General features: G+C 49.3%; 1 protein-coding gene across 1 annotated transcript in view; it reads right to left on the reverse strand.

The window, feature by feature from the left end:
- The window catches only part of LOC138260987 (myosin-4-like), an 88,202-nt gene that overhangs the window by 73,513 nt on the left and 339 nt on the right, over positions 1-14,350 (reverse strand). The gene's annotated exons all lie outside the window — the stretch shown is intronic.

A 14,350-nucleotide genomic window follows, 5' to 3' on the forward strand; every position in this document is an offset into this window, starting at 1 on the left:
TGCAGATGATATTGCGGTGGTGACCACGGACCCCAGGACTGCTATATTGGAAATAGAGCAGGAAGCCCTGCAGTTTGGGAAAAGATCTGGCTATTTGCTGAACAAAAGTAAATGCCAAATGTTGGTGAACGACTCAATAGATTTTAAGAATGAGTGGGCGCTGACACAGGTACAATATTTAGGTGTTAAACTCACAGTAAACCTTGACGAAATTGTGAAAATAAACATGGGCCCGATTTTAATAAAGACTAGGAAAGATCTCGCTCGCATTAACAATCTACATTTGTCACTTATGGGACGTTGCAACATGATAAAAATGGTCTTTCTACCCAAAATACTCTATCTCTTTAGAACAATTCCCCTAGAGATTGGGCAAGACTGGTTCAAACTAATAGAGGGATTGGTTAATAGTTTCATTTGGTCCTATACAAAGCCATGCCGGGCTTTTTACTATATGACTCTTCCTAGAGAGAAAGGGGGGTGGGCACTTCCCAACTTTAAACTTTATTATCTGACAGCAGTGCTTCAGTATGCACAGACACTTTATGTCACAGATAGATCCGGGCAAGATGCTCTCCCTTCGATATATACCCTGATTTTGGGCAAAGAAGCAGATGCAGTCTTTCTGCGGATTCTAGAACCCAGCTACTACAAAAAGGTTAAATTTAAGGTAATCTATGCTGCATTTAAGGCATGGACCCAGGTTAAGCGCAAGATAGGTATAGGACGAATCTGCTACTACACTCCATTGTGGATTACTCCCACGTTTCCGGCGATATTTAAAGACCACTATTGTTTGAGGTGGAGTAACCGGGGCATTCATAAAGTCGGGGACCTTTTTCATTCTGGCAGCCACTTCAAATCATTTGAGGAACTGAGTGTGGAATTTGCGTTGGAAAAAACAGACTTTTTAAAATTTTTACAGATTAGAGCTTTTCTACTAACTCGTATGAACCAAGGTTGGCACATAGACAAGATTAAACTAATGGAAGTTTCACGACACCCCACTAGCTGCGGCATTAAAAACCTGTATCCGTTGCTTCTAAATGCTATATTGGATGACCGGGTTTTACTTAAAAAATGGGAAGGACGGGTTGGAGCTAAAGAGATAGAGGTTTGTGAATCTATGGAAATGGCACGGACTGTTTTATTGTCTGCGAGCCCGCAAGCTCAACATTTTATGGTATTGTATAATTTATATTATACACCTGCTAAGATTGCGAGCTGGGGTAAAACGAGGGGAATCATGTGTCCACGATGTGGTTTCCCGAATGCAGATCTCTGTCATATGTTTTTTCAATGTGTAAAACTGGTAAGTCTGATTACCGGGATATCCGATATATTGAAGAAAATCTTTAAACAGACTATCTATCTGACACCTCAAATGGTTTTGCTGGGAGTTGATCATGCAGTCTGTAATAGTCGAGATAGATATTTCCTGTTCATAGCAATGTCGGTATTTCGCAGCTGCATAGCATCTCTGTGGCGTGATGTAGAACCCCCACGATTTAATCAATGGTTTTCACGACTTTTATCTATGTATCACTTGGAGAATAGCCTGTATGAACTAAAAGGAGCAGCGGCCGGTAAAAGACTCACTAGAGTTTGGGCACCCTTTTTTGCATGGCTCTCAGGGCCTCAAGAATATGTTAATTAAATAAGTAATCTTATATGATATCTTTAAAAGCAGAAACTATGACTATAGATTTAGAATAGAATGCATGTTTCCCCTGTATGACAACATTGATGTACTTACGACTTTTTTAAAAATTATTTTAGTTTCTCTTCTTTTATGTTGCAAACATGTAACCTGCTGTGTGTTCTAAATAAAAAAATATTAAAAAAAAAATAACACCAAGGCCTTTTAGGTTGATTTGAAGAGGATTTGGACCCACCACCCCCACCAGAGGATTTTTGTGGGCCTGATGAAGACTCATTTTTACTTTTGTCCCCACCATTGTCAGAAGACCTACCATCCCTCTTCTTGCCATCCTTGTTACCCCCTGTATGAATATTTCTGTTCACTCTTGTTCTGACCCATTTGTCTGCCTTCTTTCCCAATTCTTGGGGAGAAGTCAGATCTGAGTCTACCAAGTACTGATGCAACAAGTCAGACACACAGTTATTTAAAATATGCTCTCTCAGGATTGGATTATACAGGCTTTCATAGTCAGTCACCTTGCTGCCACGTAACCATCCCTCCAAGGCCTTCACTGAACAGTCTACAAAGTCTATCCAGTCTTATGAGGACTCTTTTCTGGTGTCTCTGAACTTAATCCTGTATTGTTCAGTGGTTAAGCCAAATCCATCCAAGAGTGCATCCTTCAAAACTGCAAAATTGTTAGCATCACTTTCTTTAACAGTAAGGAGCCTATCCCTACCTTTTCCATTGAAAGATAGCCACAATATAGCAGCCCACTGCCTTTGAGGGACTCCCTGTACCACACAGGCCCTCTCAAGTGCAGAAAACCACTTGCTGATGTCACCCCCCTCCTTGTAAGGGGGGACTAGCTTGTGCAGATTCCTGGAATCATGCTCTCTAACAGGATTACTATCAGGAATACTGCTGCTGCCACCATCGGGTCCTAATCCCAATCTCTGTCTCTCCTTCTCCAGGTCTAGGGATTCCCTATCTAAGGCCAGCTGTTCCTGTTAAAGCTTCAGTCTGGTCTCTTCAACCCTCAACATTTTGAGTTCCTTTTCTAACATGTTGTCTTCAGGGTGGGTGGGTTGGGAATGCTTGGACACAGAAGATAAATTGGAAACAACAGAGGGGGATCTGTCCCTAACTGACTGAACCCTAACAACTTGGCCTCCATGAATAAAAACTCCCCTACTATGATGGGAACCTCCATTACTACCAACATTACTAGGTGTCCTGCTAGGGGGCAGATCTGGTACAGAACCCTCCCCACCTCCCTCAAGGAGATCCCCTGAGTCAGAATGGGAACCTTCTATTAACCTCTCATTTGAAGTGCCTGCTTGGGACTCATCATTCACAATAAGCATGTTAAATAGAAACTCTTTTGTAGGGTTCTTTCCTATCACTAAACCTCTATCTAAGCAGAGACTCCTTAGGCTCTTGTAATTCAAATTGTCATAAGTAGTATTGACCATTTTAAGAGTAGAGTCTTCTACAGACATGATAGTAAAAGGTTTAGAAATAGTGAGAAGGAAGAAAAAGTTTCAGAACTTTTTAGAGAACAGAGAAAAAAACTTTTTCTAACTTTTTAGAAACTTTTAGAAGTTTTAGAATACTTTTCAGCACTTAGTAAAAAGTGTAAGAGGAGAAAAGCAAAACATTTTGGTTAGGTGTACATACACTGAACTTGTTTTGTATATTATTCTCTTATGAAAAGTACACAATGACAAAGTGGTAAGTAGTTACAAGTACTTATCCCACCGCTGCACAACCAATGTAGGAGGCTGGCCTGGCTTGTGGTGGGTACCAGAGGTACTTACACCTTGTGCCAGGTCCAGTTATCCCTTATTAGTGTAGAAGAGGTGTTTCTAGCAGCTTAGGCTGATAGAAGGTAGCTGTGGCAAAGCAGCTTAGGCTGAACTAGGAGACATGTAAAGCTCCTACTATACCACTGGTGTCATATGCACAATATCATAAGAAAACACAATACACAGAAGTACTAAAAATAAAGGTACTTTATTTTTATGACAATATGCCAAAAGTAACTCAGTTAGTACCCTCAGTATGAGGATAAGTTATATACACAAGATATATGTATACAAACCAAAATTAGGTAAGTAATAGCAAGAAAAGTAATGCAAGCAGTGTAAAGTTACAGTAGATTGCAATAGGAGCACATAGGTATAGGGGCAACACAAACCATATGCTCCAAAAGTGGAATGCGAACCATGAATGGACCCCAAACCTAGGTGAACTTGTAGAGGGTCGCTGGGACTGTAAGAAAACAGTGAGGGTTAGAAAAATAGCCCCCTTCAAGACCCTGAAAGGTAGGTGTAAAGTGCAGCTACTACCCCCAGAGATCACAGAAGTCGTGATAGGGGGATTCTGCAGAAAGAACAAACACCAGCAATGCAACAACAGTGGATTTCTGGACCTGAGTACCTGTAAGACAAGGGGACCAAGTCCAATAGTCACAACAGTGTCGAGAGTGGGCAGGAGCCCAGGAAATGCCAGCTGAGGGTGCAAGGAAGCTGCCACCTGTTGGAAGAAGCTTGGAGTTCTGCAAGAAAGAAGAGGACTAGGAACTTCCCCTTTGGAGGATGGATGTCCCACGTCGCGATGAAGCTTGCAGAGGTGTTCCCATGCAGAAAGACCACAAACAAGCCTTGCTAGCTGCAAGGGTCGTGGTAGAGATTTTTGGGTGCTGCTGTGGCCCAGGAGGGACCAGGATGTTGCCACTTGGAGGAGGAGACAGAGGGGGCGCCCAGCAAGTCAGGGAGACCTCACAGAAACAGACAGCACCCGCAGAAGTACCTGAACAGGCACTTGGAAGAAAAGTGAACTGGAGTCCACCCGAAGTCACAAAAGGGAGTCCCACGACGCCGGAGGACAACTCAGAAGGTTGTGCACTGCAGGAAGGAGTGTCGGGGACCCAGGCTTGGCTCTGCACGAAGGAAATCCTGGAAGAGTGCACAGGAGCCGGAGCAGCTGCAAATCATGCGGTACCCAGCAATGCAGTCTAGCGTGAGGAGGCAAGGACTTGCCTCCACCAAACTTGGACTGAAGAGTCAATGGACTGTGGGAGTCACTTGGACAGAGTTGCTGAGTTCCAGGGACCACGCTCGTCGTGCTGAGAGGGGACCCAGAGGACCAGTGATGCAGTCTTTTGGTGCCTGCGGTTGCAGGGGGAAGATTCGGTCGACCCACTGGAGATTTCTTCAGAGCTCCTGGTGCAGAGAGGAGGCAGGCTACCCCCAGAGCATGCACCACCTGGAAACAGTCGAGAAAGCCGTCAGGATGAAGCGATACAAGGTTGCTAGTAGCCGTCTTGCTAGTTTGTTGCGGTTTTGCAGGCGTCCTGAGCAGTCAGCGGTCGATCCTTTGGCAGAAGGTGAAGAGGGAGATGCAGAGGAACTCTGGTGAGCTCTTGCATTCGTTATCTGGTGAGATCCCCAAAGCAGAGACCCTAAATAGCCAGAAAAGGAGGTTTGGCTACCTAGGAAGGAGGATTGGCTACCAAGCGAGGTAAGAGCCTATCAGAAGGAGCCTCTGACGTCACCTGCTGGCACTGGCCACTCAGAGCATTCCAGTGTGCCACAAACACCTCTGTTTCCAAGATGGCAGAGGTCTGGGACACACTGGAGGAGCTCTGGGCACCTCCCCTTTCCTTTGTCCAGTTTCGCGCCAGAGCAGGGCTGGGGGATCCCTAAACCGGTGTACACTGGCTTATGCAGAGATGGGCACCATCTGTGCCCATCAAAGCATTTCCAGAGGCTGGGGGAGGCTACTCCTCCCCAGCCCTCACACCTATTTCCAAAGGGAGAGGGTGTTAAACCCTCTCTCAGAGGAAGTCCTTTGTTCTGCCTTCCTGCTCAGGAGGGCAGAAACCTGTCTGAGGGGTTGGCAGCAGCAGCAGCTGCAGTGGAGACCCCGGAAAGGCAGTTTGGCAGTACCCGGGTACTATGCTAGAGACCCAGGGGATCATGGAATTGTCCCCCCAATGGCAGAATGGCATTGGGGTGACAATTCTTCTATGATCTTAGACATGTTACATGGCCATGTTCGGAGTTACCATTGTGACGCTGTACATTGGTAGTGACCTATGTACAGTGCACGCATGTAATGGTGTCCCCGCACTCACAAAGTCCGGGGAATTTGCCCTGAACGATGTGGGGGCACCTTGGCTAGTGCCAGGGTGCCCACACACTAAGTAAGTTTGCACCCAACCTTCACCAGGTGAAAGTTAGACATATAGGTGACTTATAAGTTACTTAAGTGCAGTGGTAAATGGCTGTGAAATAACGTGGACGTTATTTCACGCAGGCTGCAGTGGCAGGCCTGTGTAAGAATTGTCAGAGCTCCCTATGGGTGGCAAAAGAAATGCTGCAGCCCATAGGGATTTCCTGGAACCCCAATACCCTGGGTACCTTAGTAGCATATACTAGGGAATTATATGGGTGTACCAGTATGCCAATGTGAATTGGTAAATTTAGTCACTAGCCTGTTAGTGACCAATTTGGAAAGCAGAGAGAGCATAACCACTGAGGTTCTGGTTAGCAGAGCCTCAGTGAGACAGTTAGGCATCACACAGGGAACACATACAGGGCACATACTTATGAGCACTGGGGCCCTGCCTGGCAGGGTCCCAGTGACACATAGACTAAAACAACATATATACAGTGAAATATGGGGGTAACATGCCAGGCAAGATGGTACTTTCCTACATTCACCCCTTGGAATATCCACCTGCATTGATTTGCGACCACCAGGAATGTTTTTACCAAGACCCTGTAAATGCACCTACTATCTGCTTCAAACAATGTTGCAACCCAATATTACTGCATCACCAATGGTACCTCTACCGCCAGTGGTACACTCACTGTACACCCCTGCTGCTCTACCACTGGTGGTGTCTCTGGTGTACTTCACCTCTGCTAATCACCACCAATGGCATCCCTGGAGTACTACACCCCCCTCGCTCCCTGGTACTTACCCACAAGTGGCATCTAGCACGCTGCATCGTCGCTACTCAGCCACCAGTGACAGCTCTAACACACTGCATCTCCCTGCTGATCCCTGACCAAAACACCTCTGGCATACTTCACACCCTTCCTATTCAACAACCAAGGAAGCCCCTAACACACTGCATCTCCCTGCTGATCCCTGACCAAAACATCTCTGGCGTACTCCACACACTTCCTATTCAACAACCAAGGAAGCCCCTAACACAGCGCATCTCCCTGCTAATCCCTGACCAAAACACCTCTGGCGTATTCCACACCCTCCCTATCCAACACCCAATGACCCCTGTAACACACAGCATCTCCCTGCTGATCCCTGACCAAAACATCTCTGGCGTATTCCACACCCTTCCTATTCAACAACCAGGGAAGCCTCTAACACACTGCATCTCCCTGCTGATCTCTGACCAAAACATCTCTGGCGTATTCCACACCCTCCCTACTCAACACCCAATAACCCCCCCTAACACACTGCATCTCCCTGCTGATCCCTGACCAAAACACCTCTGGCGTATTCCACACCCTCCCTACTCAACACCCAATGACCCCTCTAACACGCTGCATCTCTCTGCTGATCCCTGACCAAAATACCTCTGGCGTACTCCACACCCTTCCTATTCAACAACCAAGGAAGCCTCTAACACACTGCATCTCCCTGCTGATCTCTGACCAAAACACCTCTGGCGTATTCCACACCCTCCCTACCCAGCACCCAATAACCCCTCTAACACGCTGCATCTCCCTGCTGATCCCTGACCAAAACACCTCTGGCGTATTCCACACCCTCCCTACCCAGCAGCCAATAACCCCTCTAACACGCTGCATCTCCCTGCTGATCCCTGACCAAAACACCTCTGGCGTATTCCACACCCTCCCTACCCAGCAGCCAATAACCCCTCTAACTCGCTGCATCTCCCTGCTGATCCCTGACCAAAACACCTCTGGCGTATTCCACACCCTCCCTACTCAACACCCAATAACCCCTCTAACACACTGCATATTCCTGACCAAAACACCTCTGGCGTATTCCACACCCTCCCTACTCAACACCCAATGACCCCTCTAACACTCTAACACACTGCATCTAACTGCTGATCCCTGACCAAAACACCTCTGGCGTACCCCACACCCTTCCTATTCAACAACCAAGGAAGCCTCTAACACACTGCATCTCCCTGCTGATCCCTGACCAAAACACCTCTGGCATACTCCACACACTTCCTATTCAACAACCAAGGAAGCCCCTAACACAGCGCATCTCCCTGCTGATCCCTGACCAAAACACCTCTGGCATACTCCACACACTTCCTATTCAACAACCAAGGAAGCCCCTAACACAGCGCATCTCCCTGCTGATCCCTGACCAAAACACCTCTGGCGTATTCCACACTCTCCCTACTCATCACCCAATGACCCCTCTAACACTCTAACACGCTGCATCTCCCTGCTGATCCCTGACCAAAACACCTCTGGCTTATTCCACACCCTTCCTATTCAACAACCAGGGAAGCCTCTAACACACTGCATCTCCCTGCTGATCTCTGACCAAAACACCTCTGGCGTATTCCACACCCTCCCTACTCAACACCCAATAACCCCCCTAACACACTGCATCTACCTGCTAATCCCTGACCAAAACACCTCTGGCGTATTCCACACCATCCCTACTCAACACCCAATGACCCCTCTAACACTCTTAACACGCTGCATCTCCCTGCTGATCCCTGACCAAAACACCTCTGGCGTACTCCACACCCTTCCTATTCAACAACCAAGGAAGCCTCTAACACACTGCATCTCCCTGCTGATCTCTGACCAAAACACCTCTGGCGTATTCCACACCCTCCCTACCCAGCACCCAATAACCCCTCTAACACGCTGCATCTCCCTGCTGATCCCTGACCAAAACACCTCTGGCGTATTCCACACCCTCCCTACCCAGCAGCCAATAACCCCTCTAACTCGCTGCATCTCCCTGCTGATCCGTGACCAAAACACCTCTGGCGTATTCTACACCCTCCCTACTCAACACCCAATAACCCCTCTAACACACTGCATATTCCTGACCAAAACACCTCTGGCGTATTCCACACCCTCCCTACTCAACACCCAATGACCCCTCTAACACTCTAACACGCTGCATCTCCCTGCTGATCCCTGACCAAAACACCTCTGGCGTATTCCACACCCTTCCTATTCAACAACCAGGGAAGCCTCTAACACACTGCATCTCCCTGCTGATCTCTGACCAAAACATCTCTGGCGTATTCCACACCCTCCCTACTCAACACCCAATAACCCCCCCTAACACACTGCATCTCCCTGCTGATCCCTGACCAAAACACCTCTGGCGTATTCCACACCCTCCCTACTCAACACCCAATGACCCCTCTAACACGCTGCATCTCTCTGCTGATCCCTGACCAAAATACCTCTGGCGTACTCCACACCCTTCCTATTCAACAACCAAGGAAGCCTCTAACACACTGCATCTCCCTGCTGATCTCTGACCAAAACACCTCTGGCGTATTCCACACCCTCCCTACCCAGCACCCAATAACCCCTCTAACACGCTGCATCTCCCTGCTGATCCCTGACCAAAACACCTCTGGCGTATTCCACACCCTCCCTACCCAGCAGCCAATAACCCCTCTAACACGCTGCATCTCCCTGCTGATCCCTGACCAAAACACCTCTGGCGTATTCCACACCCTCCCTACCCAGCAGCCAATAACCCCTCTAACTCGCTGCATCTCCCTGCTGATCCCTGACCAAAACACCTCTGGCGTATTCCACACCCTCCCTACTCAACACCCAATAACCCCTCTAACACACTGCATATTCCTGACCAAAACACCTCTGGCGTATTCCACACCCTCCCTACTCAACACCCAATGACCCCTCTAACACTCTAACACACTGCATCTAACTGCTGATCCCTGACCAAAACACCTCTGGCGTACCCCACACCCTTCCTATTCAACAACCAAGGAAGCCTCTAACACACTGCATCTCCCTGCTGATCCCTGACCAAAACACCTCTGGCATACTCCACACACTTCCTATTCAACAACCAAGGAAGCCCCTAACACAGCGCATCTCCCTGCTGATCCCTGACCAAAACACCTCTGGCATACTCCACACACTTCCTATTCAACAACCAAGGAAGCCCCTAACACAGCGCATCTCCCTGCTGATCCCTGACCAAAACACCTCTGGCGTATTCCACACTCTCCCTACTCATCACCCAATGACCCCTCTAACACTCTAACACGCTGCATCTCCCTGCTGATCCCTGACCAAAACACCTCTGGCTTATTCCACACCCTTCCTATTCAACAACCAGGGAAGCCTCTAACACACTGCATCTCCCTGCTGATCTCTGACCAAAACACCTCTGGCGTATTCCACACCCTCCCTACTCAACACCCAATAACCCCCCTAACACACTGCATCTACCTGCTAATCCCTGACCAAAACACCTCTGGCGTATTCCACACCATCCCTACTCAACACCCAATGACCCCTCTAACACTCTTAACACGCTGCATCTCCCTGCTGATCCCTGACCAAAACACCTCTGGCGTACTCCACACCCTTCCTATTCAACAACCAAGGAAGCCTCTAACACACTGCATCTCCCTGCTGATCTCTGACCAAAACACCTCTGGCGTATTCCACACCCTCCCTACCCAGCACCCAATAACCCCTCTAACACGCTGCATCTCCCTGCTGATCCCTGACCAAAACACCTCTGGCGTATTCCACACCCTCCCTACCCAGCAGCCAATAACCCCTCTAACTCGCTGCATCTCCCTGCTGATCCGTGACCAAAACACCTCTGGCGTATTCTACACCCTCCCTACTCAACACCCAATAACCCCTCTAACACACTGCATATTCCTGACCAAAACACCTCTGGCGTATTCCACACCCTCCCTACTCAACACCCAATGACCCCTCTAACACTCTAACACGCTGCATCTCCCTGCTGATCCCTGACCAAAACACCTCTGGCGTACTCCACACCCTTCCTATTTAACAACCAAGGAAGCCTCTAACACACTGCATCTCCCTGCTGATCCCTGACCAAAACACCTCTGGCATACTCCACACACTTCCTATTCAACAACCAAGGAAGCCCCTAACACAGCGCATCTCCCTGCTGATCCCTGACCAAAACACCTCTGGCGTATTCCACACCCTCCCTACTCAACACCCAATGACCCCTCTAACACGCTGCATCTCCCTGCTGATCCCTGACCAAAACACCTCTGGCGTACTCCACACCCTTCCTATTCAACAACCAAGGAAGCCTCTAACACACTGCATCTCCCTGCTGATCTCTGACCAAAACACCTCTGGCGTATTCCACACCCTCCCTACCCAGCACCCAATAACCCCTCTAACACGCTGCATCTCCCTGCTGATCCCTGACCAAAACACCTCTGGCGTATTTCACACCCTCCCTACTCAACACCCAATAACCCCTCTAACACACTGCATATTACTGACCAAAACACCTCTGGCGTATTCCACACCCTCCCTACTCAACACCCAATGACCCCTCTAACACTCTAACACGCTGCATCTCCCTGCTGATCCCTGACCAAAACACCTCTGGCGTACTCCACACCCTTCCTATTCAACAACCAAGGAAGCCTCTAATACACTGCATCTCCCTGCTGATCCCTGACCAAAACACCTCTGCCATACTCCACACACTTCCTATTCAACAACCAAGGAAGCCCCTAACACAGCGCATCTCCCTGCTGATCCCTGACCAAAACACCTCTGGCGTATTCCACACCCTCCCTACTCAACACCCAATGACCCCTGTAACACACTGCATCTCCCTGCTGATTCATGACCAAAGACACTTCTAGTGCTCTCAACACACACTCTACTGAACAACCAAGGAAACCTCCAACACACTAAGGCCCTCATTCTGACCCTGGCGGTCCTAAACCGCCAGGGCCGCGGGCAACGGAAGCACCGCCAACAGGCTGGCGGTGCTTCATTGCCCATTCTGACCGCGGCGGTAAATTCGCGGTCAGAAAAGGGGATCCAGCGGTTTCCCGCCGGAATACCCCTGGCAGGGCTGAACCTCCATGGCGGCGCTGCAAGCAGTGCCGCCATGGGGATTCCGACCCCCTTTCCGCCAGCCTGTTTCTGGCGGTTTTGACCGCCAGGAACAGGATGGCGGGAACGGGTGTCGTGGGGCCCCTGGGGGCCCCTGCACTGCCCATGCCCTAACAGGGCCCCAGCATGATTTTCAGTGCACCCGTCGCACCCCTGCAACACCGCCGGCTCCATTCGGAGCCGGCCTATGTGTTGCAGGACCTTTCCCGCTTGGCCGGCGGGCGGCCCAGCGGGAAAGCCAGAATGGCCTCTGCAGTCTTTTGACCGCGGAGCGGCCAAATGGCGGTGACCGCATGGTGGGCGGCTACGGCCGCCCGCCGCAGTCAGAATGACCGCCTAAGTCTCCCTGCTAATCCATGACTAAAGACATCTTTGGCGTACTCAACACCTTCACTACTCAACAACCAAGGATGCCTCTAACACATGACATGGCCCTGCTGATCCATGACCAAAATCACCTTTGTGTACTCCACACCCACCCTACTCAACAACCAATGGCTCCTCTAACACACTGCATCTCCCTGCTGATCCATGACCAAAATCACCTCTGTGTTCACCACACCCACCCCACTCACCAACTAAGGACGCCTCCAACACACTGCATCTCATTGCTGATCCTTCAACAAAGATACCTCTGGCGTACTCAACACCCATGGTGCTTCTGCCATGGTGCACACCCGCGCTACTCAACAATCAGTGGCACCTTTGGCATACTGAGCACCCCTACTACTCAGCTACTTATGATGCCTGTGGCGTACTGCACTCCTTCCTGCTCAACAACCAATGGAATCTCTGCCGAACTGCACTCCCTCCTACTCAACAACCAATGGAATCTCTGCCATGACTAATGGTGCTTCTGCCATGGTGCACACCCGCGCTACTCAACAATCAGTGGCACCTTTGGCATACTGAGCACCCCTGCTACTCAGCTACTTATGATGCCTGTGGCGTAGTGCACTCCCTCCTGCTCAACAACCAATGGAATCTCTGCCGAACTGCACTCCCTCCTACTCAACAACCAATGGAATCTCTGCCATACTGCACGCCCTCCTACTCAACAACCAATATCACCTCTGGCGTACTCCACACCCTTGCTGCTCTGTAACCAATGGCACCCCGGCGTACTGCATCCCCTCCTAATCAACGACAAATGATGACTAATGGCGCTTCTGGCATGCTGCACTCCTTTCTACTCAAGAACCAATGACACCTCTGGGGTAAAGCACAACCTTGCTACTCAACAGTCAGTGGCATCTCTGTCGTACTGCAAACCCTCGTATTCAAGAACCAATGGTGCTTCTGGCATACTGCACCTTCCCTGCTACTCAAGAGCCAGTGGTGCTTCTAGTGTACTGGGCATTTCTGCTACTCAACTACCAATGATGCCTGCCGCGTACTGCACGCCCTTCTAACCGACAACCACTGGCACCTCTGGCCTACTGCACTCCCTCCTACTCAACAACCACTGGCACCTCTGGCCTACTGCACTCCCTCCTACTCAACAACCACTGGCACCTCTGGCCTACTGCACTCCCTCCTACTCAACAACCACTGGCACCTCTGGCGTACTGCACTCCCTCCTACTCAACAACCACTGGCACCTCTGGCGTACTTCACTCCCTTGCTGCTCTGTAACCGTTGGCGCCTCTGGTGTACTGTATTCCTTCCTAATCAACGATTAATGGTGACGGTGATTCTGGCACGCTGCACCCCCTGCTAGTTTACCACCAGAGGCACATGTGACAAACTGCACCCCCTGCTACTCAATGCCCAAGTACACCACTGGCATACAGTCCTCCTGCTACTCACTTGTCAACACATCTGGCACAGTACAGCCACTGCTGCTCACTCACCAGTGGTGTCTCTGGCTGTTTACACCCACTGCTCACCTACTAATGACACATTTGGAATACCAGCACCCCTGCTACCCAACTATCAGTGACATCCCTTGCACAGTACACTGCGTCCCACTGCTCACCCACCACCTGTACCTCTGGCACTGAGACACCCCCACAACATATAGGCCAGTGGTGACGCTAATACACATATCCCTCTCTGAGTCTGAATTGACCACAATGTCATCACACTTGCCACTGTGGTTGGAGATGGACCGCTAATGCTCAATGAATACCCAACACACCAACCACCCTACTGGTGGCGTGTTCCAACTTGTGCCACAAGGCGCTCAATGCAGCCACCAGGCCAATCCATGATTCAGACAAGTGCCTATGGAGGCACTAAGCCACCACCAGGCCAGCATTTTCAAAAATATGTTATATGCCTGTGATAGTGACGATAATCGTGAATAGGGCTCCCAGCTTTCCATTTTTACAAATTTTTACAGATAAATAAAGACAGGAAACTATTTGTTTTCCTGTCTGTATTTATTTTTAAATACAGAAATATATCCGCAAAATAGGTCTTCTTTGGATGATTTTTTTCTGCTACCAATCATGAATGCCAGGTCAGTAGAGATACAGATTGAGAGTAGGGGTGGTGAAAAAAAGGTAATAGACTTCCTAATTAAGCCTAATTAAGTGCAGAT

The sequence above is a fragment of the Pleurodeles waltl genome, chromosome 10 (assembly GCF_031143425.1).
Source record: "Pleurodeles waltl isolate 20211129_DDA chromosome 10, aPleWal1.hap1.20221129, whole genome shotgun sequence".
In the NCBI taxonomy this organism is placed as follows: Eukaryota; Metazoa; Chordata; class Amphibia; order Caudata; family Salamandridae; genus Pleurodeles; species Pleurodeles waltl.